Genomic DNA, 6,735 nt, shown 5'->3' on the forward strand with positions numbered 1-6,735 from the left:
AAAGAGTACTTAGAACAATTGTGACAACAATAACAACAAGTAAATAAAAAGGGGGGGGTTTTGAGTTGAGTTTTCAATTGTAACCAAAGCAAGGGAATTCAAACAAGAGTGTAGAACAAGCAAACAACCAAGAATTTAAGATGGAAATTAATCAATATTAGGGAAGACTTAACCCGACTCAAAGCTAGGCACTTTAGTTGACAAAATCCTTCAATTAATCCTTCAATTAAATATTATCACCCTATTGTGAAGATAAATCTTCTAAATCTCCTTAATAATGGCCAAATGACAAGGAAATCACACTTAATCAAATAACCTAACTTATCAATTCTACCAAGTAGAAATCACATACATTGGACAAATTAATAAGAAGATATGAGCACAAGAGATTCAATAGGGGTAATTAGACACAATGAAATCACAATTAATGCCCAATTACAAGTTAATCCTTTACTTGCTAATTAAGCCAAGAAGAAATCACATTCATTAACTTAATAACAAGGTGTTGCAAAGATGAGATTACAATGAAATCACAATTAATAATCTCAACAACAATAAATTAAGGAACTTGATTAATTAAGCAACAAGGAAATCACACTTAATTACTCAACATAAACAAGGATTCCAAAATTCAATCAATAAACACAAAAGGATTAACAATGATAATTAAAATTAAAGAAGGATTAAAGGATCTTACAACCAAAGTTTAAGCCTTGAGCCGGATTAAGATTGGAGATTAGTTCTCCATAAGTAGATCTAATACCCAATTAAAGATGAAATTATCCCAAATTACAAACTTGATTAATAAAAGTGACAAGATCATTAACCTAATCAAAAACATTGTATTTATAACATCCCGTAACCTAAAACTTATGGGCTTAACAAAAGACAGTCCCGTAATACAAACGCTAATCAAAAACTCACAAACCTTAAAAACTCGCACTGCGGCGAGTTACTCGACTGGAAAACTCGCACGGTGCGAGTTTGCTCCTGGAGTCCGCCTTTCTTTCGTGATTCCTTTGCTCCTTTGGAAGGCCTCTTTGGTGCGTTTCTTCAAGCCTATCCTTGGCTCTTCCTTGGACATTCCTCTTCTATCTATTGGCTTCTTGATCTCCACTTGAACCATGCTAAATGGCAAAGCACTCGGAATTGGTCAAACAATGTCAAAATCGTCACAAACCACCCCTAAATGTTACCAAATGAGCTCAAAATAGTGCCAATAAGTAGTAGAAATGGGAGCTCATCAACGCGCCTCGAAGACCTGTTGACTCTTTGCGGCAAGCAGTGTTCTGTTATCCCTGGCCCTGTAACATTCCTATTTAGGGTGGGGACATATTTGAAAAGCGAATAGTTAGTCGTATACAAGTCATTACCAGGCCTGTAGCGAATCGGCCTTTTCCCCTGCTGGATCCATGATGATGAACATTGATTGTGTTGTTGAAAGTGAGAAACCTACATGTTAAACAATTGTGTGTGTTGAGTAGTGTAAAGTGTCCTTAGTTGGACTGTTAACGTATCTCAGCGATTAGGGAGATACTTTTTTCTGTAACATGGCCTCAAAGCTATAAAGCCAACAACTGGAAAGGATGCTGCAGTGGAGCTTAATACTGCACAATCTGTAGTAGCCAAGTCCGACCATGATGTTACTGTCAGCACCTGTGCATGGCTACACGGAAAAAGGGCAGTTAGAATATCTTTCTGGGTATAGGTTGCCGTTTACTAAGCTTAAAAGCTGAAGTAATATCCGCTTGGGTTTCAGCTGACATGTGATCAATAATGACGACTTCACGTGCATCTAAGGCCTGACCATTGTAACCAAAAATTTGGTAGCACTTATCAACATATATAACCACACCTAATACATCTAAAGATCAACAAACAGTTAATTAGAATATGAACAAATGTAGATGCGATTTTTTTTCTTTTGGCGCCTTTGTTTGTTTTTCTCCTATGTTTAACAAATTTAAATATAAGTTTAATAATCTTGTCGCCTCTTACCATAGCGATTGTCAAGTGAAACTGTCCTAGGGATAGAAGCAATCAGTAAGTATTCAGGCGATTCCAGAGCTTCAAGGCCAGTTACGGGCCGGATAGTAGTGTTAATGTTGACTTCAATTTCATACAACCGACCAGCTGTGTCTGGTGTCAGTTGTCCCGATACAATCTTAACTTTAGCATTTGAAATTTCGTACACCATGTTGTCTTCAATTACGTCTTCAAACATTTCAAGTGCTTCATTGAACAAAATAGTTTCCATTCTAGTTCCCTGTGGCAGGAAACGAAGACTAAGGCACCTTACGTTTCTAGTCAATTGGTGTTTAGCACATGTAACGCATTCTCCAATGGCAGAGATGCAATACATAAAACGAAACAAAATAGCAATCGGTTTGGTTCGAGTAACCGCAACACGAAAAGCCAAGACTAAAAGGGAAAAAATTTGTAGAATGCATCCAATGTTCAGGTACATCTATGGTAATTAGTTATATAACTTGTTTCTAATAAAGCTGCGTATTTATATAACATAATGATAAAGATTATATGTCAGCAATGTTTTGGGTTTACTTCTGTCCAAATGCGGTGTATTCGTATTTAGGTTAATATTTCACCGTGTTACAAACGTGAAATGGTGATGCATGCCGCATAGATAACAGACCAGTATTGTTAATAATAACCACAGTTTGTCTAGGCACAGTGCGATTATTAGGGATGTTGGTATTTAGGGATTTATTGTACAGACTACATGTTATTTTGTGTGGTGTGTTTAGCTAATGGGAACTCTCGTTACATAATGCTATTTGATATAATGTCCAATATATCAGTCCATTCAATCCACTGCATTGTCATTAGGTAAACTGTTTTAAGAAAACCAAAAAGTCTGAAAAACAAATCTGAATGGTCTAAGAGTTACCTCTTCATCTTGAAACGTGATTGTCTGGTGATCCAAGCCTTTCCCCTTTGTTGCAGAATGCACATTCGTCTTGTTTATGACCTTTGCTTTAATAGAGTACGGACCAGTAGGTCCTGAAAGTTCCCTGATGTGCTTCCTCAGAGGTCTCATGGTGAGCTACAACCTTATGCCACATGTAAAGCATTTCAATAACATGACTAAGTGTGCACCACAGTTATACATGAATATATGGAGACGGATTGTAAGAAATTATAATTATATTGATTCAATCATTTAGGTATGTACAAGGACATTGAATTGGTCGAACCTATATAACCATCGCAAAATACCAGATTATATGCGGCGTACCTAGAACAAGGTGGTGGAAGATACTGGTGGCTCTAGGGCGAATTGTAATAAGTGATCTGGGCTCTTTTGTTAATCTTGTAAGGAAGATGTTTTTCAAGTTTAGAAATGATGCATATATACCTGAAAAAAATATGTTGGTAAACTAAGCCAACTAATATAATAATTTATAAAATAAGTACATTTGGCACACCTCTATAATGCCTCCTAACATCATTGTCTAAAATAGGATTGGGTAAATCTTGTGAAATCCTACAAAGATAATTGCTGCTATATAATATAGGATGTAGGTAGGGATGGGCTATAAGGTCTAATCAAGTTTCCCTGGAATTGTTTTTGGGTGGTTTTACCTTTATGAGCATTGCACATTATTTGCTTATTTTAGGGGTTTGTGTTGTAAAGTAAGTAAATGTAGTTAGTTCTAAATCTTACGGTTGGCTGTTGGTCGGTTTAGAATGTTATTGTCTGGTTGTGCGGTTAGTTTGTCAGCTCTGTGGTAGTCGTTTTCTTATTTTTGATTTGTTGTTTGGTGTTCTGAAATAACGTATTGGTATGCTCCTTGGCTGGCCTGTGGATGCATAAATGTATACCAAAGTGCCTTTAGCCTAGCGTAAGCTTGTTTAAGTCCAACCGACTGTAGCATGCTACCAAGCATAAGTCTGAATGTGTGCCAGAATGCTAAGTTAGGCATTGCGAAAGTAATCCTAAAGTAGTGCAAAAGCATTATAGGGGTTACCAATATTAGATGGGTGTCGTTTAGGCCTCTAAATTAATTCGCCTGTAAGGGGAGGTATTGACAATTTAGGGATACTATATTGAAGATAGACGGCTGGAATAATTAAGAAGCATTGGTAGAGTACTTAAAGACTGAGACTTGTCCAACCTATAGTGCCGACCTTCTCTTGATTACAATATTCTTAATAGAACTCAAAAGATCACAGTGATTGTTTTTCTATTAAACTGAATCCAAAAGCAGTCGTACGATGCTTTGAATGGAACACGTGGCTGGTATTGCAAAAGTGTTCCCAAAATACTGGAGATTCCCTATAGCCATTATATGACCACATCATTTATTAGAAGTGGTTAGGAGGTGCATTACCCAGGTTGCTTCTGCAGGGAATGTAAACATTGATAATATTTACACAAACAGTGGTTGTTTTGAGGGGGTCGATGTTAATAGCCTGCAGCAGAGCCGGTAGCAGCCTTTTTTTTTTCTTCGAAGGCGACCCAACAGCTTGCTTTGCAGTGGTGCGTTTTGGAGTTCCCTGAGCAGGGGTTTCTGGGGTACATGCAGCATTTTTTTCGGTTTTGGGTGTTTTTAGCAGAGATGTGGCTGGCACAACAGGAATTGTTGGGAGAATGTTGTCGTAGACCTGGCGTGCAGTTGCGACGTCTGGGTGTGTTGTCACAGACACAGCCGTGGGGCCAATTTCCGCTGGCTTTTCAGTAGTAATGTTGTGTGCCTGTATTACCCAGGAGCCGCGGTTATTGAGACAAGTATCTTTCGAAGTGATGGATGATCGGAGCTAACTGCAACTTCGAATAGTGTGAGGTTGTTTGGGTGCTCCAGGGTGGGTTCAAAATTCAGAAGCCTGGTTACCGGGATAGCCTGACTTGTAGTATAAGCAGAAATTTCTTGCACAGTTTCAGTTGCCTGTAGTAAAACCTGTGGCAATTCAGAAGCGGCTACAGCACGGCTTGGACCAGTCATCACCTTACGGAGGGCCCACTGCAAAATATTGTTTCTTGAGAGCTCCGTTTTTTGTGACACTTTGATTGTGAATGGTTCACTCTTTAAGGAATACTGAATTCTTCCAAATGTCATCTTGTCACACTGCAAGTAATAATAAGTGTTAATTGTTAAAAGGTTTGCAGTAAGGATCATAACCAGTGTTGGGGTTTATGGGTAGACCCGTTCCAAGGTTTGCATGCTAGGGGAGGTGGTATGCAATTATCCTAACAGGCCAATGGCCATTTAGCCAGCGGTAGCCTGATATAACTTGCCAGCCGTGCATTTGCAATACTTTATAATGGTAACATATTAAATAGGTGTTTAATATAATGGCAAAACAAAGTTTGTTCAGGATGTTGTGGACAATATACCGAGTGTTTCATGTGAAAGATATCTGCTGGTGACATGCGGAATTTCTCGGTGTCCTCCGTAAATACTATGATCTCCAACTAGTCAATGTTGTTAGAAACTTTACAATTGAAGGTTACTGATGTCCGTCGTTGTGTGCACCAAAGATAAATTTATACTCCCTCCGTCCCGGTCATTTATTGTCCTTTTCCATTTTGGGGTGTCTCAGTCATTTGTTGTCCTTTCTATTTTAGAAATGAACATGATGAGTAATTTGATCATTCACACTCAATTTGTTCCACTTGTCATTTAACTATTGACTCTCTCCTCTTTCCTTGGTCTTTGTGCCAAAACCAAAGGACAACAAATGACCGGGACGGAGGGAGTAATTGCTAACTACAACTATAGATAGCGGTAGCAGGGTCGAACTACAGAGAGGCAGATGTAATTATTAGTTGTCTAAATTCAATCTAAGGTAACGATTATGTGGGGGTTGTTTTGAATTGGTCTATAACTAATGAGCAATAAACTAAAGAAATGTATAAAATCAAATATAAAAAGAGGTACTAAGATGGTCGGTTCACTGTAGTTTCGACAGCCGCATATTAAGTAGGTCTGAAATAAAGACATGAGGCAGGAAAACAAGAGGTCCTCTCGGTCCACTCTCAACAAGTAGCGTCTTTCGATCTCGCTACGAGTCCCTAATATCACTAGTACTGACTTTCGTCCTGAAAAGTGACTAAAAACCTAAACTCTACCTATCTTTTGATCTTAGTATAGTTTAGTCATTTTAATTGGTAGTCTAACAACTTTCCCTATCTTTCGATCTAATGGGTCGGTCATTTCTTGAGCATTCAACTAGTCGCGTGCACTCGATTCGTCAAATAAAGAATTTAAATCAATTAAAACGAAGCAAAACCTCACGTGGCCAGTCGATCGACCAAGATTGGCGGTCGATCGACCATGGCGCGATTCGGCTCATATCATTCTACTGCCGCCTAATTCTACAGATTCCCTACATCCTAGCACGAGGTATTTAGCTACTCATGATATTGGTAAAAACAACAACAAGATTAACGAAATAGACTACTGAATTCATGCTTAAATTAACGAAACAAAAGATTAGCATAAAACGATAATTATGGCTTCGGGAAACTAATCTATCAATTCTAGCTACGAACGAAATAAAGCAATAAAACTGAAATAATGAATAAAGGAATACCAGTAGAAGAATTGCAGGAAGAAAAGCACGAACGAAAGGAATTGTATTGAATGATTCAACTCGAAAACCAAACCCTAATTAATGATAAATTAAAACTGGATTAAAAACTGAATGAAATTTTTTGATAATTATTCTGAATGCTAAAGCTACGTTATATAGGAATACAACGTAGTTCTTATT

This window comes from Silene latifolia, chromosome Y (assembly GCF_048544455.1).
Source record: "Silene latifolia isolate original U9 population chromosome Y, ASM4854445v1, whole genome shotgun sequence".
NCBI classification, from domain to species: domain Eukaryota; kingdom Viridiplantae; phylum Streptophyta; class Magnoliopsida; order Caryophyllales; family Caryophyllaceae; genus Silene; species Silene latifolia.